The sequence below is a fragment of the Sciurus carolinensis genome, chromosome 13 (assembly GCF_902686445.1).
Source record: "Sciurus carolinensis chromosome 13, mSciCar1.2, whole genome shotgun sequence".
Lineage (NCBI taxonomy): Eukaryota > Metazoa > Chordata > Mammalia > Rodentia > Sciuridae > Sciurus > Sciurus carolinensis.
The window spans coordinates 53,623,982-53,651,601 of record NC_062225.1 but is presented as its reverse complement, the minus strand read 5'-3'; positions in this window follow the sequence as shown (position 1 = coordinate 53,651,601).

Sequence of the window (27,620 nt, the reverse complement as noted above, 5' to 3'; positions counted from 1 at the left end):
CTTGGTGAAATAAAGAGAAAACATTGAGATGGGAAACAGAAAGGAAAATTCCTATTATCTAGCCAGAGAAAATTAAAATGAAAATTGGACTGCCATACAACTACAATTACAAGTGACAATGTAGTATTGCTGTTTTGCAATATACTTTTCTTTCAGCAACAAGTTATCTTTACTTATAAATGAAGTTAGAGAAATGCAGAACAAAAGTACTCTAAGATTTCAACTCACTCCAGTCAGAATGGCAATTATCAAGAATACAAGCAAAAATAAATGTTGGCGAGGCTGTGGGGGAAAAGGTACACTCATAGATCCCTGGTGGGACTGACTACTGGAGCAACCATTATGGAAAACAGTATGGAGATTCCTTAGAAAACTTGGAATGGAACCACCATTTGACCCAGGTACTCCACTACTCTGTTTATACCCAAAGGACTTAAAAACAGCATACTACAGTGATGCAGCCACATCAGTGTTTATAGCTGCTCAACTCATAATAGCTAACCAACCTAGGTGTCTTTCAACAGAAGAATGGATAACGAAAATGTGGTATATATACACAATGAAATATTACTAAGTCTTTTCTTTATAGTAACATGGATTATATATTTTTTAATGTTTTTATTGTAAACAAATGAGGTACAACTTGTTTCTCTGGTTGTACATGAAGTAGAGGCATACCATTTGTGTAATCATACATTTACATAGGGTAATGATGTTTGATTCATTCTATTATTTTTCCTTCCCCCCACCCCTCTTTTCCCTCTATAAAGTCCCTCCTTCCTCCATTCTTGCCTCTCTCCCATCACCCATTATGTGTCATCATCTGCTTATCAGCTAGATCATTTGTCCTTTGTTTTTTTGGGATTGGCTTATCTCACTTAGTATGATATTCTCCAACTTCATCCATTTGCTTGAAAATGCCATAATTTTATTCTTCTTAATGGCTGAGTAAGGAATATTACTCAGTCTTAAAGAAGAATGAAATTACCGCATTTGCGGGTAAATGGATGGAACTGGAGAATATCATGCCAAGCGAAATAAGCCAATTCCAAAAAACCAAAGGCCAAATGTTTTCTCTGATATGCAGATGCTAATTCACAATGGGCAGGGGGAGGTTTGGGAAGAATAGAGTTACTTTGGATTAGGTAGAGGGGAGCGAAGGGAGGAGAGGGAGCAAGGTGGTAGGAAACATAGTAGAATGAATCAGATATTTTACCTTATGTACATATATGACTACATGACTAGTGTGATTCTACATCATGTCCAACCAGAAAAATAAGAAGTTATACTCCATTTATGTATGATGTGTCAAAGTGTATTCTACTGTCAGGTATAACTAATTAGAACAAATTTTTAAAAATGAAAAATACTGGAGAGAGGTTTTTAGTTATCATTGTACATATAACAAATATAGATTGGACTATATAAAAAGCCCTTCAGCTGGGTATAGTGGCAGACTCCTATAATCTCAGAAACTTGGAAGACTGAGGCAGGATTGGAAGTTCAAGGCCAATCTGGGCAATTTAGGACCCTGAGCAATTTAGTAAGACCCTGTCTCAAAAAATAAAAAGAGGTTAGGGGATGTAGCTCAGGGGTAAAACACCCCTGGGTTTAATTCCCAGTACTGAACTAATAAATAGCCCTTTCACTAGGTAAGAGATAAACATATGAAAAGCTGTGTACCTCCAAGCTGGCATGTAGACAAACATTCCGCTCTCCCTAGGCAATTTGCTCTCTGAACTGAGTCTTGATCAGACCATTTTATTATTTACATTGGGTCAGAGCAGTAACTTATCTTACTGTTTTCTTAGAAACATCTCCTCCTCTCCATAAATGAATAAAATATATTTGAACTTCAAATTCAAATAACTAAATACAATGTTTGGAAACTATTTTTTTAAATAAGAATTGTCTATTTGGCTTTTTTTTTTTTTTTTTAACCATAGGAAACATTATCCTAGGCTGCTCTGGGTATAGCAGATGTCGTTCTAAGTTATGTGTCACCAAAAGAGCAGGTGTGCCCTTAAGGGGGGGAAAATCTTGTTTTCATGCAATTATCTTTTCTAATGAAAATAAATGAAGGGGAAAAACTCACAAGTCCATATCAGCATCAGCATCTTCTCCCACTTTCCCTCTTGCAAACAGTTTCCTCTGAAATGAAAGCAGCTCTTTAACCTCTTCAATTCTTGAATCGCCTACTAAGTAAGCACTCATCAGGATAAGTACTGAAATCTGAAAACAATCTTACTGATTGAGCTTCACAAGCAGCCATTCAACCTTTTAAGAGTAACTTTTTTCAATTAGAAACTTAATGGTAGGTAGATTACAGGAAGATGGTAGGACAGATAAAAGAACACATTAGAAATACGGAGGCTCAGATCATAGATGTGAGAAGGCATTCTAAATACAGTGCCGAGAAATGTATTTTATGCTGCAACTCGCGAGCGGATGAAGAAAAAGTAAAAACATTCTACCTTCAGAATAAGATATTAAGGTATTTAGTTCAGAGAGGAGGTTGAAATATTTTATAATTTTATCTTGCTCCATTTATATAAAAAAATGAAAAAATTGCAGTGGTTTGGAGAGAAGAGTAAAAACAATAAAAACAGACGGCGGATACTGTAAGAAATTCAAGAGTGTCAATACTCAACCAACCTATGCCTGTCTGTAAGTGGGGTGGGTGCTAATAGTGCTGAGGATTAGTTCTTTGTTGTTTCTGTACCTTTCACAGTCTCTTCTTTGCTCATTTATTCTCTCATCAGGAACACTTTCTTTCTACAACATTTTACAATCTATCATTCTTCACTCCCTACTCTTCTCTGAATATTCCTGGTTTTCTCAATCTGTACTTTCCAAAACTAAAGAGGAGGACAAGTAGCAGGAATTTCTCACCCATTGAATGTAGGTGTTTTAAGTAAACAAAATGCTATTGACCGGAAATGAAGACTAGCATATGTGGTTTATTTTATTTTATTTTTAAAGTTATTAGCATGCAAATTTTAAATCATTGAATGTTATGGAATTTAGAGAAAGAAAAAGGGTGCAGAGAGCTAGGAAATGCCAAGGAAAGAAGATGAATTTAAGTTTCGTTTTGAAATGTAGGAGAGACACTTGGGAAGAAGAGGGACAGGGGAGTGAACGGAGAAGTAACAAGGATAGAGTCATAATGACAGGAGTAAGGTTGATTGTAGAGGAGTAGACATAACTTTAAAAAATGTCAAGCAGATCATGACCTTCCTGTGCTTAAAACTCTGTAATGGTTGCTCATTTTAACTAGAATGAAATACAAATAACCTCCATGAACTTCAAGGCCTTATGTGATCTCGATGGTCTAGTTTGTTTCCGTCTACTGCTCAGCTGTCCTCTTCTATTGTTTTCTTTCCTGTTCATTCTGATTCAGCAAATGACCTTCTATTTCCTGAGCAATGGAAAGGTGTTTCCACTTTAAGGTTCCCAATGAACTCTTTCCTCCAACTGGCATGCCCCCCACCCCTTTCTCTCATTCCAATCTCAGCTGAGAGCTACTGAGACCGCTGGTTATCCTTGACGCAAATGTTCAAGTATGAACGTTAGAGAAGTGACTGGCAAGTGTAGAAAGAGTTTTTATTTAAAAAATAGTAACACAGACTATGCCCAGGTGAGGTGCCCAAAAGGTGAGCAGCAGATGAATAGGGGGAAGGGTCAAATGGAGTGATCCAGGCAGGTAGCAACCCAGGGGGCATTAATTAATGGCTCCCTGTCTGCAGACTTTTGGGAGCAGTAGTATAGGCAGGTAATCCTGACACTCTAAGGGCTCTGGAGACACCAACATTCTAATCTCCCAGGGGCAATCTCCAGCTCCCAGGACCCAAATCGGTCTCCATTTTCTTGATCCAACTCGACTATCTATCTACACTGACTGCCTGTCTTTAATTTTTGCTTCACTACTGCCTATGGAAACCTTCTCTGATCCTCTGCTCCACTTCCCATTCCAAACATTTTGCTATTTTCTGAACAGTTAACACTCCTAAAATTTACTAGTCGAATAACTTGGGAGAGTCTCCAACCCCCCACTGTAAACTCAGGTAGAGAACAAGAGCATGAGAGAACCCCACATGTCCCAGGCTTCAATGCTCTCTGTTCAATATTGAGTATCACTGAAGTGCTTTTTTCTTTCACTCACCTTCCAGAGAAGTTGTTTTCTCGCTGTTTGAATCCCAAGTCAGGGAGCTTTGAGAAAAGCCACTTTCCACCATTCTGTCATCTTGCTTTTCAAAAAGAGATACTTTCTGTCTTTGGCACTTAGTACTGGTTCTAGAGCTCAGGTCTACAGAAAGTATATTGTCTGTGAACTATTTGGTACCATTTTCTCAACATGTAAATCAATAAGTGCTTTCTTTGTCCGGAATCTTTTTATTCTATTAAAAAATATAGCTAAATTAAACAATGTGTCTAGTGACATAGTTGGTTTTTATTCTGGGACAAGTTTCCTATCTGCTCACAGACCCTAACAGATTGTGGACTATTATGAACCACAGACCATGCTTTGAGTAGCATGATCCAGCTTCTAGGAGATGTTACAAGGCTTCATTCCAGCAGAAGGCAGAACATAAAATGTGAGTGGATTAATAAAAAGTTTGACCTTTTTGGTGGGTTGTCTATAATTATCTCTCAGATGTCGTAATCAGTGATAATTTTTTTAGTACAGAATAGCTGCTTGTACTTGTGAGACATACAGTAGTAGCATCAGAAAAGTCTATGTGACTTTAAGAAAAATTATTAAAGCCAGGGGAGAACAGAACCTGAGAGGAAAGGCCAATTCACTGAAGCTGTGGACCAAGTTTAATGCCAGAAATCATTTAAGATGGAGCTCTCACCTGGAACACAGAGGTTACTAGAAAGTAGAGAAGACGTGGGGATGTTCTAGGGACAACTAGGGAGAAAGTTATTTTGTCTTTCCACAAAAGATCAATACACTGTGCACCAAATAGAAAACAGATATTAAGCTCAAAGAGGATAGTAGGTTTGGGAAACAACTTTCCAAACCTCAATATGTAGAGGTAGTGAAGATTTCCGAAGTCAAATAAGAAATTTAAGATTCCTAAAAATCATTCAGATATGATTGTTGCAACAATCTACATTTATGGATTGTTGCCTATCTACTCGTTGCTATAGCTATATCACACCCAATATCTCAATGAATTTTCTCAATAATCCTTTTGGGTGGATACTGCTGTTATCCATTTTAAATGAGGCTTAGCAAGTGGCAGAATCAGTATTTAAACATGAAGTCTTAAATGAGAGTCTATGCTTATTTTAGTCTGCTTTTTTCTGCTGCTGGAACCAAAAGACCTGAGAATAACAACAAAAAAGAGAAAAGGTTTATTTGGGGCTCATAGTTTCAGAGGTCTCAGTTCATGAATGGCCAGCTTCCTTGCTTTGGGTACCAGGTGAGGCAGAACATCATGGTAGAAGGGTGTGGAGAAGGAAGGTGGCTGAGGACATGGAAATCAGGAAGCAGAAAAAGAGGTCTACTCACCAGGGAGAAAATATAAACCCCAAAGGAATGCCCCCAGGGACCCTCCTCTCCAGCCATACCCTATATGACCACAGTCACCACCCAGTTAGTCCCTATCAGGGGATTAATTCACTGATTAGGTTAAGGCTCTCATAACTCAATCATTTATCCTCTAAACCTTGTATTGTCTCATACTTGACCTTTTGGGGGACATCTCATACCTAAACCATAACAATGTCTGTAACATCTATGTGTCTCTATATCTTAACATCTGTATAACGTTTCTGTGTATGAAGCTCAACCATGAATATTCACTGAAAGAAAGGACAGAGAGTGGTCCAGAAAAAACTTTCTAAACACACAGTTATTGGCTATGACATGAGTGAGGCATGAGACTTAATATGGGGTTAGAAGTGTTACAAAATGATTCACCATTAGAAACTCAAAGCCCAAATGTTTACAATTAGGAATACCTTTGTTTGGATCTCGAAAACTTTTCCAACCCTAGGGTCTCATCGTAAGAAGGGAGGTATAAAAGACACCAAAATTTAAGTGACTGAGACAGAATTTCTGAATTGGGGAATTTTGCTCTTAAAAGTTTCTCATGTGAATTAGACAAGTTTGGAATAGTTGCATCAAGCTAATCCCTTATGAAGAAATATTTGGGGAACTAGCTAAACTCTATACTGATGATATTTGGACAGTGGGAGAAAGGTAAGGAAAAATGAAAGCATTAAATAGAAACAACAGTTTCCACAATTTTATCTAGGTTTCACCATGCCACAGGGAATTATTTAAACCCTGTCTTGCCTCTTTTAGGGTTCTGAAAAACATTTCAAAAAATGGGTTCAGTGTACTGAATGGAAGCATAATGTAGAATAAGTATCTTGGGTGTGGGAAACCTGAATGAATGCAATGCCCCCTTTGTACGGACAGCTGGGTGCCAGGTATAAGTGTCACCATACCTGAACCAGCACAAACAACATTGCCCTAAAGTGAATAGACGTGGCTTCAAGAGAAAATTCTTGATATCAAAATCACATATATTAGGGATAGTTTTTTCCTAATGATGAGTTGATATTCTGCCTGGTATTGGCATGTCAGTATGACTCTTGCACTTATAAAGTAGAGAATCAAATCACACAGTAAGAATCCTTGGAACTTGAACTGATGCTGAAAAAAATCTAGAAACTGAGTAGTGAAACAGTTGAAGATCAGCTTCATGGTCTTCTCTACACTCACTTGGAGCTTTGAGTATAATTTGATTTCATATTATCCTGTCCATTGAAATACATATTTGCTAAAATATACTTTTGCAATGGGACTCATTAAACCTCATATGATATCTTCAATATCCATTATTTTCAAGTAATGTTTTCAAGGTACTTTAAAAGAGTTTGGCAAGAGAAGCAAGACTATTTTAAGAAAACCAACATTACAATTAATAAATGATTGTTTTTCTTTATCTAAAGATCTGGATGCAGGGCAGGACATATTGAATCATTAATATCATTAAAAATGATGATGCTGATAACACCTCAGATTTGACAAAAGTAAATCCTAAATGGAAGGATTACAGGGATGGTCCAGAATATCTATATTTTCCACTGAGTTTAAGAATATTTACACAAAATTCCTTCATTACTTAGCTGGGAACTATAAAAATAGAAATAAGAGGAGGCGTATGCCAGATGTTTGCATGGGGTTGGCACATATTCATCAGAGGACTATGTATGTTATTTGTTGAGAGCAAGCCTAGCTATTATATGTTTAGTTTTTTTAAAAAATTAAGGGTTAGAAAAGTTTCTTGTATGAGAAGATTTCAGAATGTTATTATTTGCACTGTACAATCAAACAAGCAAGAAGAAGAACTAACTGTCAATAGTTGTTTGGAAAAGGATAACATTAGGATATACAAGTATGGGGAACAGGAATGAAGAGATTTCTATTCATTATGTGTGCGTTATCACCTTGTATGATATTGAATGTACAGACTCATTGTAATTAGTGAGTTAAATTCAGATATTAACAATTGGTACCAATAAAAGTGTTGAATACTTACCTGAAATTCAGGTGCATGGTCTAGGCTTCAGTTAGCAAAATGGTGAGAAAAAAAAAAACCCTCTAATCAGTTCTTTTTAAAGTAGTGTATATGTTTTCTTCATCACAGATAAGAAAGTAGGGGGAGGACATCTGCTATGAGAGAAGAAAGAGTGAGGAAAAATAATGGATAACTATTTGTAAACTTGAAATTTGTTTTGGGTTTGGTGCCAGCACAAGATAGAGTTTAAGGTCATTTCTCATTTCATCCAAATAAATCTTCTTAGTCTGGGTTACACATTTAAAGGGATATAATCTGCACAATGCTTCAAATCGCTTCACTTTCTTTCCCCCAGATGCATTTAGCATGGCTAGAAGACTCTGTTCAGGAAATGAAGTTTTCTAAATTGTGACTGGTTTTATCAGACAATGAATCTTCCCTCAGAGAGAGGATCAGGGATGTGAGGAAGGGTCTTGGCCAGCAGCAGTAGCAGGCTCATGTCACACTGCTAGCAATGGAAGGAGAATGAAATCTGAAAATGAAATGTGCTTTCTGAAGGATGCATCCTCTTTGTCTTTCCCCAGCTGGGGCACATACTCATCGGCTTATCATATTCCCTTGGTCTGGATGCCCACAGTAAGGATGAGCCATGAAAAAGAAAACCAGCCAGTTCATTAAGTGTTTGATTATTAGTCATGTATGGCTTTTTTTGTTGTTGTTGTTCTCATTGCTTTATTCTGGATTTCAGAGAAGCTTTTGGAGAGCATAGGTTTTTATTTCTCGCATCTGAACTCTGATTTGGCAGGGGTCCCACCCAGAACACATTTGGGAGCAAGAAGAGAACCAGAGTCAAAGGTGAAAACTAGCATGAAGATGATTTATTCCAGTGGAACTTGGGCAATGCATCCCTGTCACCCTGTCAGCTGTCAGAAATGCCACTGGCCCTTTTATTTACTTGTTGCAGTACATACTTCTGGAAATCATCAATCTTTGGAAATGGCACTTTAATTAAAAGCTAAAGGGAAGTAGTAGGTGTGAATCTGTGCATGTGGTTAAGGATCCATGTGTGAACATATGCTTTTTTATATGATGTTTGAGTTTGTACATGCTGCATGTATATCGACATATTTGTAATATATGCATACTTCTAAGTGCCATTTTATTTTACACATTTGAGTTTGTGTAAATAAATTCATGTGGTTCTGAAAAATCTATCCATAATCACTCAGTATACATCTGAAATGACTATATTCTTTTAAGAAGACCTATCATAAATCCTTTCAAAACTAAATATTTATTCTAAAAGGTAACTTACTTTCTTTCTTGTAACTTTTATGATTTTTAATTTAAAATTTTAAACAAGAGAACTATAGATGATAGTTGTGACTCTGCTCAGGTACAAAAATAAATTAGATCTGAGGATGCTCTCAAGGGGACCACTGACTAGGTAACTAACATCTTAGGTTTCTGCCATTGTGAGGACTCTGGTTAGATTTCTCCACACAAGGCCTTCCCTCAGAAAGATGAAGACATTTCTGATTTTCTTTCTACTTTCTTTATTAGTGACATTCACCATCTTGGGGCTGACTCCCTCCCTTCTGCTGTCCCCTGAATAACTATAGAACTTTTGTCTTTAAGCTCCAAATCCACCAGAAATATTCTGTTATGGAACCACCTTTAGCAATCTCCATGTTTGATAATATTCATTATTGTAAATGTTTGATATGGCATCCTGAGGGGAATTTCCCCAGTTAGGGCAAAGCCATGACTAATATATGCTACTGTATTATGGAATGTCATATTCCAGCAACATGGTCACTGAAACAGAAAGGAAAAAAATTCTCTTTTACAAAGAGCTTCACTCTGGTTGACTTATGTCTCAACAGTGCAAAGAGCAGATGATATTTTGACAACAGTATGGAAGAGTATGTGATGCTCAAGATTGTGCTTTTATTTGCATTCACTAAAAGACCAAGATGATTATTTGTCCCCACCACTCAGTGTAGACACCATGACAATTCATTCAGTGGGTCCCCTATGCCCATGAGACATCAATTCTATTCAATGAGCCATAGTCACCATCACATGTTGACAGAAGAAAGCATCATGTTTGCATACTGGAGAGGAACACTTCAGGGCAACTTTCTTGTCAGGAATAAATAAAAAGAGACATGATTGCCAAGAGAGGAATAATTTCAATATGGGTCTTCTGAACAATAGAGCTTTACAAAAATGATATTGCAAAGGTGTGCTGTTTTAGGAATAGCATCAGAAAAGTAACTCTGAATTAGCAATGGAACAATTGGTGGATCCTGTTTAGCTGTGTGTAATCAGGTTGAGATAAATAAAATGCATACTGGTTCTATTCTTCAGTCTCCATGCTTAACTGTGGCGTCTTGGTAATTGTCATCGCACACAAGTGGTATGGTTTGGTGGAGGAAGGAGAGGGGATGTGAGAATGACAGGTTTGGAAGTGGAGGAAGACAAGTCAACATGATCCTTTGGAGTGATGGGAGAGTGAGTGGACAAACAATCTAAGGTCAAGAGAAGATTATTGCAATGGCTTCACTGTATTAGTTTGCTAGGGTTGCCATAACAAAATACCATTTGTGGGAAAGTCAATTTTCTCTCAGTTCTGGAGTGTAAAAGTTCAAGATCAAGGTGCTGATAGCATTGGTTTATGTTTCATCCTCTCTCCTTACAGAGGGTCACCATATTGTTCCCTCTTCACATGATTGTCCCTCTGTATAAGTGCATCTGGTGTTTCTGTGTCCTAATCACCTTTCCTTATGAGAATGACCACCAGATTGATTTACGTCTACCCTAATGACCTCATTTTGATTCAATCACCTCTTTAAAGACCCTATCTCCAAATCTAGTCATAGTTTGAGATACTTAGTGTTAAGTCTTCCACATATGAATTTCAGAGACATAATTTATTCCATAACACTAATTTGACCATATATGCCAACATGCTATTACTAAATCTTAAGAGTTGCCTTGATCCTGGTTACCTATAAAGATTAGTAAAGTTTCAAGTTTGGTTTTTGTTTGCTTCTTTTTCAGAATTTTACTCATATTGGTTCCAAGCTGATAAATCTTGGCTATATTTCATGTGTTTGCAATTTCTGTTATGCTACCTCAACTTCTGATTATTTTTAGGGTACCATCTATGTAGTATAGGTCTCCAGTCAAATGTTCGTGGGTCCTTTGGATAGTTGGTTTAGATCAGTAGGAAACATAAGTAATGACACTGGTCCAGGATGGTCTATTAAGAGGATTGGTGTGTATGGAAAACTGGAAATCAGAACACGTGTGACCTTTCTAACAGGAGAAATGCTGCTGAACTGTAGTTGAGTGGACCTATGTAGAAACTCTGGAGGTACTGGAATTTCTGACAAATTTCAAGAGCAGCTAGTCATATTTTAATTAAATGTTTGCAATTTTTAATTTTTTTGAACAATTTTTAATGAAATAAAATATTGTGTGGTCTCCCAGTCTGTATTTGCTAACTAAGGTTGTATCTTGCATCTATTGGAGAGGTTATTTCGGAGCCAATGATCAAAATAGAAATTCTTGTGGAGAATAGGAAAGTACAGGGTAGGATAATCATTCATACAAGGAGACAGAGATTTTATTTATTTTCCAGAATCCATCTTAGGTGAAGCACTATGTCTTCCTGAAGAAAATGCTTCTTAACGTGAAAAGGAAACTACATGGGCAACTCAAGCAAAACAAAACTCTTCACACCAAACCATAAATCACAAGAGGAAGGAAGGCTAAGGGAAATGGAGAGCAGAGGAAGAGGGGAACATTATGTCTAGAAGGTGGGAAATCACTGAAGCAGACAGAAAGGCTTCATGGAAGTGGAAGTACTTGAGCTGGGTTTAATAGATGAATAGAAAAGGAACTTTTAATTTTAAGATGTGGCAAAGGCAGAAAGAGCATGTTACCTTTGGGAAATAATTGAGGATGGAGACTATAGTTGTACAATGTTAAATGAAAGCAATTGAAATTTCTAGTTTGGTATTATTTCTGGTTGAGTTTCCTAACCTTGTGATCTTTGCTTAACCAAGAATAATAGGCAGGAGAAAAAAAGGAATACTCAAAGAAAGTCTTTGAATAACACAGACGTCCACAATTGTTTCTGTTAAGGGTCATATGATCTCTGTGCAAGTTCTCAACGCTGTAGTAACATGAAAGCAGTCAGACAGAACATGAATTAAGCGTGACAGTGTCCCAGCACAATTCTATTAAGGATAAGACTTGGCCCACAGGCCACAGTTTGCTGATCTCTGGTCTGGAGGGAAAGACATGCTAAGGTCAGCAAGGGGTAGGACAAAGGACAAGCTCTAGAGAGTGACCCTAGAACAGTGCAAAGCGCAGTATTGGACAACTTCAAAATGATTCATATATATGTTCTTGAAACTTTTTTGAAGAATAAGAAGGAAAGAAAACAGCATGGCAGGGAAATGATGGATAGGGATAGGGAAATGATTTTTTTAAAAAGCAGAAAGAAATGGGTGGAATTAAATGGGAAAAGTAATGTCTGAATGGGATGAACGAACAACCCTATTTGGGGAAGCTAAATGGAAGAGGAAAAGCCAGAGCATGGAGATCGGGTCATTTAGAGATATATCAAATATCAGGGCAGAAAGGGATCCAGTGATATTACAGAAGGTGATGATATAAGCTCATTGCAATAAAAGAGCTCATAAAGGGGACTTGAGCTCTTCATCTACTGAGCCTGCCTCTCTGAACCAGAGGCTCGTCAGCCTCATTAAGCAAGGTTTAACTTTCCTTTCAGCAACTGCCCCAAATTTCTTACTCCATCTCTAATTAATCATTCCAAAACTGAGAAGCAGATAGGAAAATGAGAAATGATGGGGAGAGATGGGGAGAGATGGGCTTTGACGGGTGCTTCTGGGTGCCCCCTCAGCACCAGGCCCAGTTCACCTCTCTCCTGATTTCTGAAAGCTTTGTCTATTCCGGTGAGGAATGGATGATCCCATAGGCACCGTGTGGAGTCTACAGAGTATTAAGCCTTGCAGATGTCATTAAGGCAATGTTCCCAGCTGATTTAACGAATGCAGTCAGTAGGAGGCCCAGAGAATTGAGTTTATCAAGGCGATTGTTGTCGTCTTATTATCTAGTTTAACAATTTGGGATCACCAAATCACATATCATCGTAACTCCCTTCCTGCCAATGTTTTCCCCTTCTCTTTCAAGACTTGCCACTGAATCATTTCACAGTATGCTTTAATGACAGTGGATATGGGATTCACTGTGGTTTTATAATAAAGCTGCAGCTGCCAGGCTCGTCTGAAGAATTACAAGGTCTCTTTTCCAAGCAGAGTGAAATGAATATCACATCAAAAGTAACACCTAGGATTTAAAACAAAGGTGCTTAGATACAGCTTACAAGAACCAAATTCTCTATTAGTTTTTGTTTCAGGGTAATTCCTGATCTCTGAGAGGATGCTGTCGGGTGGAGCAGAAAATGTGGTAAGGATGGAGTTGGGGTAGAATTACCTGTACTGGTGGTTCCATCTTCAGCCTGCCCAGCTGACATCTTATACACGTCCCCGTGCACGCTGCACCTGGCTCAGTGCCTCACACATAAGAGTTGCTCAGTAAGTGGGAGTTAGGTTGGATGGATGAATAATTACAAATTTCCCTTGTGCTTCTTGGAGGGAGCTGGTGAATGTCTTCTCTTGTTTTTTCCTCTTTACTCTGCAAACTGCCATCAGGATTGGGATGTGTTCCAGAGAGAGACTTTAATTTAGTAACATGAAAACTAGGCAACCTACTTTTTTGTTTTCAGTCAAATTTGAACCACTGCTGTGGAAACATTTTGAACTGATAGACAACTGGATCATATTTCTGTACACTGCCCTCTCGTCCATGATCTTGAACTTTTGGTTCTTTTCTTAGTGAGGCTTGTCAACGTCTATGATGTGATCAGCACTAATCACAACTTTAATTATATTGCAGTTACATAAGCACCATTATGTGGTCGTGTTTTCCTTCAGTGAAGAGAAGCACAAAAGCTCTTCTTGGCCATACTTTGTCCATATTCTGCCTTTGTCATCTCTCTGATTTTTCTGCAAGTAATTAAAATCTATGATATTCAGGGCAAAAATTCAATAGTTAAATAATTCATTGTATATTTAATAGACAAGTTGTACTCTTCACTTATTGAAGGTGCAATTAAAAACACATAAAACTTTAATTCATATAATGTTTAATTGGTAGGTTTGAAGTCAATTATGGTACCAATGTACTCTTTTCCCAATTTTCACTCCTACATTATTTTTCATTAAAAATGTTAAGTTAAAAGAAATTGTCATTAAATAGCAAGGAAAGCTGTCACTGAACCTAGCAGGAGGTTTTTGTTAGCAGAACTAAGAGCACTTAGGGAAATGGCTCCAATGGAATCACTTTTAGGTAACCACTGTTAGGACACACACACAACACACAGACACATACACTTCAGTTTTCTATAACAAAAGCTAAAGTATATATCTGAGTCAGAAACCTGGGAAGTATAAAAATATGAAAAAAACAAGATGAAATAAACATGAGTTAACACTTAGAAGACAATAAAATTGCAATCTTAAAACAAATAAATAAATGTGCCCTAAGACTGTTGGATAATCTCTTTTATATTCTGTTCCTTTCCCAGAGATCTTTTACCTCTAAGAAGAAGTTAGGAAAAAAAAAAAATCATGGCCTTTGGTAAGGTTGAACTCCTGGGCTAATTCCCTTAAAATATTTTTTGTGAGAGAGGGTTATAGTTACTATTTATAGTTTTAATTAAAGGAACTTTAGAAATTTTAATCCCTTCTCCTTTTTGTCTTATTCTTTTTCTCCAGTCTTTTGGCTTTCTATACTTTCATATAAATTAAAGACCTCAAGTGAAAAAAATGTTTTATACACTGTGAGGAAAATGCACAACCAAGATGAGAAGGAATAACCATTATGCTGTCTCAGAGGAAAGACCTAAATTATTTCACAATTTTATTCAGCTATGGTTTTATTTGAGGGCAATGCTTTCTAGTATTTAAGTGCTAAAGGATCTGTGAGTTGGTGCAAAGCTTCATTGAATGCTCCTCAATTTACCTTCAGGACTCCTATCTTTTTTTACGAGAGTTCTGGGTTGGAAGAAACCCTAACTATTTTCCTTTTAATTTCTTTCAAGGTGGTGATTGCCTCTAAACAGTCCTGAAATATCATTGTTTAGTTACTGTTTGAAGATTTCCAGGAAAATTCAGGCATCTCATTCCACTTATGGAAGACTTCAGTTTTAAGGAAAGTTTCTCAGCAATTTCCAACACTTTTCTAGGGTCAGTGGTCTGGTTATAGAAATAAGGCCAGGTTTTGTTATTCTAGAGCAGAGCTTTTCAACCTCTGCAATGCAGGCACTTTATTATCCTGTGCATGGCAGGATTCCCATCTTTTACGTACTAGATGCCAGTAAGCACCACCTAACCAACCCCGTCCTCCATCCCCCACCATTTTTAACAATAGAAAGTGTCTTCTTGAGTCCAGGAGGGCAAAATCCTCCCTGATTGAGAATCACTTGTTATGGGGTGCAACTTAAGAACAGACCGATCACCACTGAGAAGTTCAAATTTGAGAGTCTTTATTAAGCCGGCCGGCTGACTGTCTCACACAATGCCCCCAAAAATGGCTATTGGGAGAACAGCCCTGACCATAGGGTTGTAGGGGTTCTTATACCAAAAATCACATCAATCATAAGTGTCTGTTGCTATGCTTCGAAATTACAAACTAACATCATGAGATCATCAACAGAGGGGGAAGTGGGTCAAAATGACCCTTACCTAGGTACAAACTAAAGAATGGTTACTAACATCCACACAATTACTGTTTATATGGTGCATTGGTTAAGAGCAATAGAGATCAAAAGAGCAATTTTTCATTACATAAGAATGTCATTTTGTATTGCTAAACAAGTCACACTAAGTAACTGAGGATGGGTACAGAGGCGGGGTGTCCCCATTGGAGAAGCTTATTTCCTACATAACATGGAGTCTCAGAGCAAAATGGAGTCTGTTTAGTCATTTTCTTTAAAGTCTGACCTATAACATTCTCATGGAGCCAGATCTGTCAGCCCATCACCCACTGACTGGAGAATAAAGAACATAACTGGTTTGTAACAAAGTTTGGGCTTTAAACCAGGATTCCACATCTTCCCTTTCTCCTTCTCTGTTATGGCTTAGCTGAGGTTTTTCCTCAAAAGCTCATGTGTGATACAATGCAAGAAGGTGAAATGATTGGGTTATGAGAACCTTAATCTAATCAGTTCATTAATCCCTTGATAGGGATTAACTGTAAATTATTGCCCTATGTATATGTATGATTACATGAATGGTGGTAACTATAAACTGGTGGATGTGACTGGAGGAGGTGGGTCGATGGGGGTGTGCCTTTGGAGTATATTTTTTGTTAGGTGAGGGAATTCTCTTCCCCTCAGCCCTCTCCTCCTCCCGCTTTCTGCTTCCTGGTGCTGTGTTCCCAGCTTCCTCGCTGCTTCCCTCTGCCACGCACTTCTGCCATGTTGTTCTGCCTCACCTCAGGGCCCTAGAAATGGAGTTGACTATTTATGGACTGAGATCTGAAACTGTGAACCCGCAAACAAACTTTTCCTTCTCTAATTATTTTTATCAAGTCTTTTGGTCACAGCAGTCTACAAGCTGACTAGAAACACCCTTCTCTTCTCTTCTTTCTCCTTCCTTCCTCACTTCCTCCCTTCTCTTCTCTCTCTCTCTCTTTCTCTTTCTTTCTTTCTTTCTTTCCTACTGGGGATTGAACCCAGTGGTGTTTTACCCCTGAGGTACATCTTTTATTTTTTGAGACAGACAGGGTCTTATCAAATTGCTGAGGCTGGATTTAATCTCGTGATCCTCTTGCCTCAGTATGTCCAGTCACTGGGATTATAGGTGAATGTCACCATGCCTGGTTGGGCTTTCTACATTTTGTTATTTCCTGTACTGACTCAGCACAGACTATTTAGAGCCTCCTGATGAACCCATTTAAAAGAGATGGATTTAGCTAGATTGTGGAACCAACCGAGATGTCTTTCAATTGATGAATGAATAAAGAAACTGTGGTATATATACACAATGGAATATTACTTGGCCATAAAGAAAAATAAAATTATGGCATTTGCTGGTAAATGGACGAAGTTGGAAAATATCATGCTAAGTGAAATAGGCCAAGCCCAAAATACTGAAGGCAGAATGTTTTCTCTGATAAGTGGATGATGATATATAACAAGGGGGCGGTGGCAGTAGGGAAGTGAAGAATGAAGGAACTTTGGACAGTGTAGAGGAAAAGGAGGTGGGAGGAGGTGGGGGACAGAAAGATAGTATAATGAAACAGACAGTATTGCCCTATGTATATGTATGATTACAAGAATGGTGTGAATCTACATTGTGTACAACCATAGAAATGAAAAGTTGTACTCCATTTGTGTACAATGAATCAAAATGCAGTCTGTAAAAATAAAAAAATAATAATAATAAAAAAGAGAAGGATTTTGCAATATAGAGTGACCAGGAAATGTGTGGTTTCACCTGGTGTCACTGCATGACTCTTAAGTTTTCATGACACTAAGTGCTCACCAGACTGAAGAATTAGAGTAGATATCTAAGAGTCATTTTTCCCCCCAAATTCTGGGACTTGGTATATTGTATAACAAAAAAATTCAAAGAATCTATGATGGTTAATCTTGATTGTCACCTTGATTAGACTGAGACACCTGGAAATTAGTAATGCACGCTGGCACATGGGACAGCAAACTGAACTGAGGGACCTGTCCTGAATGTGGGCAGCACCGTGTATTCAGCTGGGGGCCCAACATAGAACAGAAACAGAAGATGGAAAAAGCCCACCAACATGTGTCAACATGTTTTCTTGACCAGGTGCATCTAGTTCTGCTGCCATCACCTATGGACATCAGATTTCAGCCTCTTCAGTCTTTCCAAGTGTACTCTCACCACTAACTCCAGGACTGTCCAGGTCTTCAATCTCAGACTGTGGATGCATCACTGGTCTCTCTTGTTTTGAGGCTCCAGCTTCTTGGGTGGTCTTCCTGTCTCTCTAGTGTGCAGATGGCCACTGTACTATGAAGCCTTTTCAATCATGTAAGCTAATCTAATAAATCCCCTTTGATCATTATACATACACCTTCCATTCTGTTCCTCTAGAGAACCCTAATAGACTATCACATCACCTCGAATGTGGCTTAGCCTGGCCTACTACTTCTTGGATAGACAATCCAGATTTTGCTGCTAGTTGGACATTTTGCCAATTATATGCCCTGCTGTCCTATTTCCCCACACTAACCTTGAAAGTATCTCTGATTTTTTTCTTAGAATTGTTATTGAACTTTTGGTACTGTGATTTACATGTAACTGAGGGAGAAAAACTTCAAAATTTCCTAAGTTTTGAGTACTCTTCTCCAGTGTTCCTTTTCTCCATGAACACTATTGTTTTTAGTGATCCATTTTGTGGAATATAAGGTTTCTTGGGAATGAGAGTTCTGTGTTATTGCTGTTATGGCTTACAGTTTTAAAAAGTCACATACTGCCAAAGGTTTATAAATATAGCCCTGAGTCTCTGCCTCAAAACCTTCAAACCTGTTCTTTATCCCAGGTGTTCCAAGATTTCATGATGTGCCTTTCTGTGGGTCTTTTTTCATTCATTTCTCTGGGCACTCTGTGGGTACTTTTAATCTGGAGTTGTAGGTCTTTCACTTTGGGAAAATTTTCTTGTATAATTTCTTTGATAATTCTCCTCTCATCCTTTTTTATAGAACATCTATTAATACGATAAAAGTGGAAGAAGGTTTAAATGAAACTTCTTCAGTTATGTAATCCATACTAAAAATAGAAGCAAACGGGGTCTGATGACAGGTGTTCGCTTAGAGTCCGCATCTATTTATTGGAGGGCTATGAGGTTTATTGCAATCGTGTCTTGCTCTTATTGTTTAAATTTTTCAAAATTTAAAAGTTAAAATAGCCACAATAGCACTGTTTCAAAAGCTCATTATTTTCACAGTGTGTTTGTTTGAGCAAGAGGAACATTTGACTATTAAGAGTTGCTAGGAAAGGATGAAATTAGAATATGTATATGGAGAAAATGGATGAGAAGGTTGCATGAAGGTTACCAGCCTGTGCTGTGGACCCCTTATTGCTGGGGGTGTGAGCTCTTATTTAACAGCATCCCCTTCTCTAGAGATCTAGAGCTGGGGGGAGCAGCCAGGAGCTGCTTCTCCTAAGGGGTAATGCACACATCACATGAGACTTAAAATTCAGCAATGACTGACTGACATAGGGAGTAAAAGGCAGAACCTCTGCCTGAAAGTGAGATTGGTTTCATGGGGCAATGTGTATTGTCAAGTTTTCCCAGTGGGGCCAGACTGAACAAAGTCTCCACCTGAGACCAGAATCTTGCATAGGTTTCTGGCCTTGCCCTAACATGCATTCTTCCACTCTCCCAAAAGATCTCCCTCAAGCTATCATTTATACAAGAATCCCCTTTCAGGCTCTTCTTCTAGGCTACCTGGCCTAAGATAGAAATTATACTTTTAAATTCAAAGAGTTCTCCTCCGCCATCATTTCTGTTTATATATGCATCCTATTCTTGTTCCATGAATATGCTATTTTGAAAGATCTTGTTCTGTTTGGTGCATCATTTCTATCTTTCTCTTGTTTGCTTTGGTCTCTTCTTCACAATAAGGTTTTCCCTACATGATGGGTAATTTTTTTTATGACTGGTAATATTTTTTATCACTGGTAATTTCTGGCTACACATTCTTATTGAAGATACTGAAATTGATTTGGAAGCTGAATTAGTCAGGGTTCTTCAATGAGACAGAATCAATAGGAAGAAAGGGTGGGTGGATAGATGAGAAGATTAGGGAAGTTGGCTCACGAGATGATAGAGGCTGAGAAGTCCCATGATAGGTCACCTGCAAACTGGAGACCTAAGAAGTCATTAACGTGGCTCAGTTCAAGTGTTAAACCTTGGAACCAGGGAAGCCACCCAGCCCAAAGCCATAGGGCTGAAATCCTGGGAATCTGCTGACATAACACCCACAGTCCAAAGATCAGAGAAATTAGAGTTCTGATCTCGAAAGGAAAGAAGGGTATCTCAGTTTTAGAAGGGAATTCACCTCTCCTCTCTTTTTGTTTTATCAGGAACCCCAGCTTATTTGATGGTGCCTGCTGTCCACATTGAGGACAGATCTCCCCCACTTAGTTCACCAACTGATACACCTATCTCCTCCAGAAACATTCTCACAGACACACCCATAGGCACTATTTTACCAGTTCTAGGCATTCCTATCTCAGTCATGCTGACACCTAAAATTAACTATCACAGAAGCCCCAGGTGTACAGTGGACTTCTCTTTGGTGAACATCACTTGTAAGAAAGTTGGTGGACACTGGGTTATCATTAGATGTTCCCAATAGCTTATTTTTGAGGTGGTTCAATTTCTCCAGAGAAGGGTTCCCTTCTTTCTTACCTAGGATGTATAAGTGTGTTTGCCTAGCTGGTGTCCTGGAAAAAAAGAGGGAAAGTCCTGAAAAGTTATTATTTACAGGGAAGTTTTAATTTTGTCCCCTTGATTCAGTCCAACTGCTCATTTGCCCATTTTAAAGGCTAATGTATTTGCCTCCAGAGTCTCTCAGATTTCATTTTCCCAGCAAACAAATCTACCATCTCCTGATAAGCATCAGGGAGTGCACAGGTTAACCAAATGTCTGATTCTTACAGGGACTTTCAAATCAGTCCTTGTTTTCACAGTCTTATCATTCTATGTCATCCTTTCTAAATAGCCTTGCTTTTTATTATTCCCATCAGCATGCATTTTGATTAGAATGGATCTCTTTGTAATATTTTATTTATTTACATAAAGTTTATACCATGCTTACTGTCTAAGCTACTGCACAAATATAACTCATTTTAATATCACAACCATCTATGAGATGATGTCTTTTATCTATTTTACAAATGAAGAAACTGAGCAAAGGTCACTTGCCCAAGATTACGTAGTTACTGCATGGCAGGGTTAGGTTTTGAATTCAGGCAATTTGGCCCAGAGGTCTTTGTTCTTAATCTGTTCTACTCTTCCTGTGATTTTGGGTCTCTTACCATTTTGCCAAATTCTTTATTATGACTTAGATAAAAAAATATCTTAATTTTTTTAAAGGCGGAATTTCTGTTTCTGATCATCTTGTTTTAAGGGGCTTACCGGGGTTTTAAAGTTGCTCAGATGGTTAGAGTTTTAGGCTGGACACAGTTATTTTTCTTAAAGCCTTAACATCTGGTCACTGATTAGAACAGTATAATTTAGAAAACAAGAATAAAGTCATCTGGCTGTATGGATTAGTTCATCAGGGTTTTTGATATCCTCCCAGTCTGAGAAAGGCATCAGATTCCATTTTTAAAAAATGACTTTATTGAGGTCTAACTTATATAATTAAAGGATAAATAAACTATGTATTTAAGGATACAGTATGGTGTTTTGACAAATCGTGAAACCATCATCAGAAATCTAGATATTGAATATGTCCACCACACCAGTAGTTTCCTTATACTCCTGGGCCACCTCCTCCCTTGCACCTGGGTCCAGCCTCCTCCCAAGCCACTCCCTGCTGAAGCCCATCCCCTGGGAAACTGATCCGTTTTTGACCACTGCTCATTTTTTGTTTTCTGGAATTTATAAAAATTGACTCAAGAAATCATAAAGTATGTACCGTTTTTGAACTTTCTTCTTTTTCTCAGAATAATTATTTTGAGAGTCATTCATGTGTTTGTATGAATTGATAGTTTATTCTTTTCTATGATTTAGTACTGTTCCCTTGTGTGCATATACCACATTTATTCATCTCTTCCCCTATTGATGGAAGTTTTGGGGTTTTTGGTTTTGTTTTGTTTTTACAGTTTTTAGCTGTTACAAATAAAACTACTGTTAACATTTTTATAGGACAGTTTTTATAAACATGATTCTATTTTCACCTGGGAGCAGAGGAGCTGGATCAATGGATACACATTTTTGTTTTAAAGAATTTGCCAGATTTTTTTCTAAAGTGATTATACCATTTTTCATTCCTTTCAGTAGTATATGATTATCCCAGAATCTCCACACCCTCATTATTACTTGGTAAAGTCACTCTAAATTTTAGACATTATGATAGGTGTATAGTGGTATTTCACTGGGGTTTTAATTTTCCTTTCTTTAATGACAAATGATGTTGAACAATTTCTTTTTCATGTGCTTATTTATTATTTTTTTGTAAAGTGTCTGTTGACCTTTTTATCCATTTATTTTTTATTTTTTCTTAACCTTGCAATTTTGGAGTTGTTCTTTTTGTATTTTAGATGCAAATCCTTTGTCAGATATATGCCTTCCAAATGTTTTCTTTCAGTTTGTGATTTTTCTCATACTAGTGCCATTCAAAAACCAGGTCTTACTTTTTGATGAAGTTAACATTTACAACTTTTATTGATAAAATAAAACCAGTGAAAGATAGATTCACAGTTGAGCTTAAGCCTCCATCTGGTATATTTCTCACAAATTATTACTCTCTTAGAAGTAAGATTCTTACTCAACCTGTCCTAAATAAAAAGGTGCATCAATCTCATTCTAAAATTCTCAGAAAGGACAGTCCCTATCTCTCACCTTCTAAAGTGTTTCTCCTAGTAAACTGTAGTAAGATAAAATTTTGAGGAAAATTTTGGAAAATCTCATAAAGGATTGTTCCTTATTAGGCCCCTATTGACTCTACTCTTATTGTTGCTATTGTTGTTTCCATAGGCTCCAAGGATTCAATCCACTTCCTTGGAAGTTCTTAATACCTGCTACACATTTTGGGGTCTTTCTCCTAGCAATGCTGTTTGCAAATTGAGAAGCCAAATTTCTGTTTTCTCTTTCTTTATGTCCTAAAGATAATCACCAAGACCCTTTTTATTTTAAGAAGTTTAGTGCTGATCACTCTGGGGAAACAGATGGTAATAGCAAAAATAACATTACTAGGAACATTATAATGGTTCTAGAAATTTTACAAAATTCTTATGGTTGTATTCTCTGTTCTTTGGCTCCTGGATACCCCTAAAAACCTATCACCTATAGTTAACTGTTTTCATTGTTTATAGGTGGTGCCTCTCCACCATGGCAAAGGACATTTCTTTGCCTTTTCTTGTAATCAAATAATGCATTAACCTAGGAGATTCAGTAAGGGGAAGCACTATATTCCCTTATGTGAAAAGTTTGCATCTCTAGAGCTATCTATGTAAACTTGGTAACAGTTATAGTTATTCTTTGGAAATTTCTGTAGAAGAATGATTCCTTCGGATATTAGTAGTAGTATCTTCCTACTATGGATTAATTGTGTAACCCCCAACTACCTCAAGAGTTAGAGGTCACACAACTGAATCCATAGTAGGGAGGCCCCGGGGAAAACATTTTAGATCAAAAGTTCCATTGCATTTCCAGAGGCTATAAAAATAGATAAATTCTTAGCATTCCTAGAAATTGGATAGGTTCTGGTGTTTTCTTGATACTGAGAATCTAAAGCTGAAGAGCAGGTGAGGCTTAGGAGGAAGCTCAGATTAAGAAATCCAGGAACAAAATATTTCACATGGTAAAGAGTGGGGAGTTATATGCAGAGGACTGGAATTGAAAATGAAATAGTGAGTTGAGTTAATGGGAGAAGCTGGAAATGAGGCAATGATGCTAGAAAGCTGTCATAATGGTAGCATCAAGTAACCTCCACAGGGATGGATCAGAAGTCATTTGGTGTCACTGATTTTCAGAAATAGGGTCAGAGAGTCAACCTAGCTGTATGGCTTCCACACTCAGCTACAGTTGGTTCTGACTTTGATTTCACCTCGTTTGGCTTAAAGATGACCTCTTTGTCAACCGTCTACTCCCTCACATGGTTTGACTCACTTGAACTCGCTTTGAGTTCAGAGGTGATTAGAGGTGACAGAAGCACTGAATGATCCTGATTCAACTCCCTCATTTAACATGTATTGAAAAAGATGTTTATGAAAAGCACAGTAATGACACAAGAGTGCAATGGTGATGGCTCATGAGGTACTGAGGAAGAGCCCCAACCAGCTGTCTGTGGGCCTTGAGGAGATTCCTGCTCAAGTCCTTTCTACATTGTGAATCCATCCTATCATTCATGCCTTCCTTTTGTAATTGCATAGTTCAAAGAGCAAATGACATGATTTTTATGAATGCTCTGAAAATTGTGACTACAGAAAAATAAAGTGAAGCCCAAAACTCAGAGAATGTTACGCACACACTTAAAATCAGTGATTCAGTAGTCTGAGGACCCAGAATTCAAAGAGTTAAAGAGTCTAGCACGTACGGAAGCTTACATATATGTACCTATGGAAAAAGAAATGACCAGAAAATACCTGTAAACTATGGAAAAGCACACAATGAAATAACAATAATGATAATAGTTACCATTTGCTGGAAATGTACTATGTACTCAGAGTCCTCATCTCACTTCACAGAGTGGCCATGGACATGATTGCTTCCATTTTATGAATGAGGTGACTGAGTCTGTGAAGAAGTGAGGCAAACACTCCAAGGACCAGAAGGTAGATGAGACTGAGGCAGGCTTGGAACCCATCAGATAACTGGAAGTTCATGAAGTTAATTAATCTAATGGCCTTTTCTCTCCAATAAAAATAAAAGTCATTGGAGGAGGTTTGGGTGTGACATGTTTCAAAATAATGGTCTCATGTATAGCCTACTGCTTTTGAACAAGAATAGGTCTGATTTCAAAACGTACCAAGAGATTTCTAAAAGGTGTGTAAGATGCCCCAGGAGAAGGTGAGTGCTTCACAGACCACAGCAGGCTCTCCAGGGATCTCAATCATGGAATGAACTAACTATCCACTTACTTGCCATCCACACATTTGAAGGGAGAAGAGATTTCCTCTGTCCTACTGTCTGGAAAATGGGGAGTAAAGTTGCCTCATTAAAAGAGAACGGGGAGCCTTTTATTTTTCTGACTATGCTTTAGTGTGGGCTGCAGAAAGCACTGGACCATTGCCAGCCCAGAGAGCTGACTGAGCCTGGAAATCACCTTGCTGGGCTGGAAAACCAGAGAAAACCACTTCTCTTTCCCAAGCTACTAACTTCCACGCAGGAATGGCTTCTTAACATCAGGGTTCTGATTATATAAGACCCAGGGATAATCTGACCGTGGAAAAACAGCAGCTATTCTACTGCTGTTCCAGTGAGAACAGAATTAAGAGGGAGGAGAAATGCCAGGAGGAGGGTTTGTTTTCTATTACAGAAAATCCCAGAATTAACAGAATTAGAGGGTAAAACGGATGGAAACCCATTGCCAGGTTTGTTAAAAGGAGCTTGAACTGAATCCTCTTGAGTCCTGCAGAATTTTGCTTGGTGCCTGCATCTTGCAGTGGTTGTAAACATTGAATGAATTAGTGCAGTGATTCTAAATGGAAGATATTTTGCCCTCCAGGAGGCATTTGGCAAGGTCTGGAGACATTGTCAGAACTGAGAAGGTGTGAATGGTATCTAGCCGGTAGAGAACAGGAATACTGCTAGACATCCTAAAATGCAGAGGACAACCTGTCCACCCCATGACCACGTGTACCAAAGAATTATCCAGTTCACAACATCAGCAGGACTGAGACTCCTATAATAAATCTTATAAGTGCAAAGAAAGTTCTTAGGACAAGACCAGTACATAGTTGCTTTCTGAAAGTGTCAGCTATTGTTTTTGTGATTAAAGAGTGAGCACAATACAGAACTATTGTGGTGAGGAAACTGTTCCTGTTGCTGCTGCCACTAAGCCATCCATTTTCAATTGTCCCAGATACTTAGCCAGAAACACAATGTGGCTGTAACTCCCATTTCCATAGAGAGAGTCTTACAAAGTCCCTGACTCTTGGTATCATTAGCTGCTGGATCAGAATCTAGTGTTGGTATATCTGAGTGGTGAAATGTACATTTCAGATGATGCCTGAGCCACCAGGCATGATGGAAGAGGGGTACCTTCCATTTTCAGCTTCTGTAATGGGAGGTGGGACCTGTTTCCCATCAAGCTTCATAACCTGTGGACTCCCCAAACACAGAAAGAAATTCAGTTATCTAAAATAACAACACATTCCCACTACACTGAGATATTGCAGTCTGTGATCTAGAGATTGATAGACATTTATTATCATGGAAATTACTGAGAGGAAGGAAAGAGTTATTTCCCTGTCCTGTGGTAAGACCTTAGGGAGTTTATTCCGAGGAGTATAACTAGAAGATAGAGAAATCTCTATTCTTCTTTTGTTCTTTTCATTCCACTTAAATTATTAGTACTACACATATTGTTAACATTCCAATCACCAAAAGGCTACTTTTAGTCCAGTAAATATTCTTCAAATTTGACACTGTTGACTCTTCCTATTGTTTAAAATTGTTATCCTTGATTTCTATGATACTCTTGTTGACCTGTATGGCTCTTTTCTGCCTGTCTCTTAAATCTTAAAATTATCTATGGTTCCATCTTAGTTTTTCTTCTTACTCTGCACATTCTAAAGGTGATTTTGTCTATGGCCATGGATTATTATCCCCATTTCTCCTTCTCACTTAAGACTAAAGGGTATTTCCATTTAAGGTCTTGCTCCATGTCTCTCCCCCAAATAAAACCCATGTAGACAACTGCCTCTACTTGGTTGCTCCAAGTAATCTCAAAGTTAACCCATGTAGAATGTATACCTACATTTATTTGTCTCCTCTACTGACTTATTTTCTACCACATTTAATGTTGCTAATATTTACTAAAATATACAAGTATGTGTGAAATATTTTAGAGTTCTCCTTCTCCTTTACATACATTTTTAATCAGCAACTGGTCCTTTTGACCTTAGCTTTTTAATATATCTTCCTCCTCTTCTCCAATCCAAATTCTTTGTTCATGTCTTGTTATTCACATTAGCTAGTAAGTTCCTTGAGATCTTATTCAATTTTATATGCATGAAACTGAGAACAAAGACCACCTGTGTCAACATGACCTAACTCTAAAGATAAAACTATAAATCAATAAGTAATTTTGTTGCTTGTTTCAGGAAATTATTGCAAGCCAATTTAAGCCAGACAACCAGTTTTCTCATCTGGATAAACAGTTTCTTTATTTAACAGTATCCTTTTCACTTGGGCAAACATCTCGTTAATCAAACAACTGTTTTCTCAACACAGATATGATATCTATATGTCCACCATTTTTAAAATATTGTGTGAATAATTTTGCCCAATCCCAACAACCTCCCCACCTGGAAAGACTCACCTTAAACCATCTGAGTCTAGTCCCCCAAACCCTATCAACATCCTTCCTGAACTTCTTCTCTGGTGGTACTAAGAAGGCTTTGTTCATTTGGTTTTCTCTTGTTGCAGTATATTTAATAACTTCCATTTTGCCTGATCAACAGTTTCTCTGATGAATACTGTTTAGGAGTCATTAATCGACAGGTTCAAAGTCAGTCCTTTACATATAATCAAAGCTCAATAAAGTTTTTTTTTCTTTTGTTTTTCTTCTATTAAATAACTAGGAAGAAACTTGAGTGGGGTGTTATATAAGAGGAATGTAGAGAAGCAGAAATGGGGATAATAGTCAAAGGGCAAAGTTTTGGTTATATAAAATAACTAAGTCCCAGAGATCTACTGCACGGCATAGTTCCTGTAGTTAATACTGTATTATATATTAAAATTTTCTAACAAAGTAGATGTTTTGCTAAGTGTTCTTCCCTCAAGGAAAAACAAAAGACAGTGGGAGGAAACTTGTCTTTAGAAGTAGGTATATATATATATATATAAATATATATATATATATATATATATTTGCAATAGGTATATTTAAGGTATAGATGTGTTGATGGTCTTGTGGGGATATACTTACTTCCAAACTCATCAAGTTTTATACATTAATCATATGCAACTTTTTGTATGTTAAAAATAAAAAAAATTGAATTTGAAAAAAAAGAAATGTGGAAAGGAAAGATCTGTGCTTCT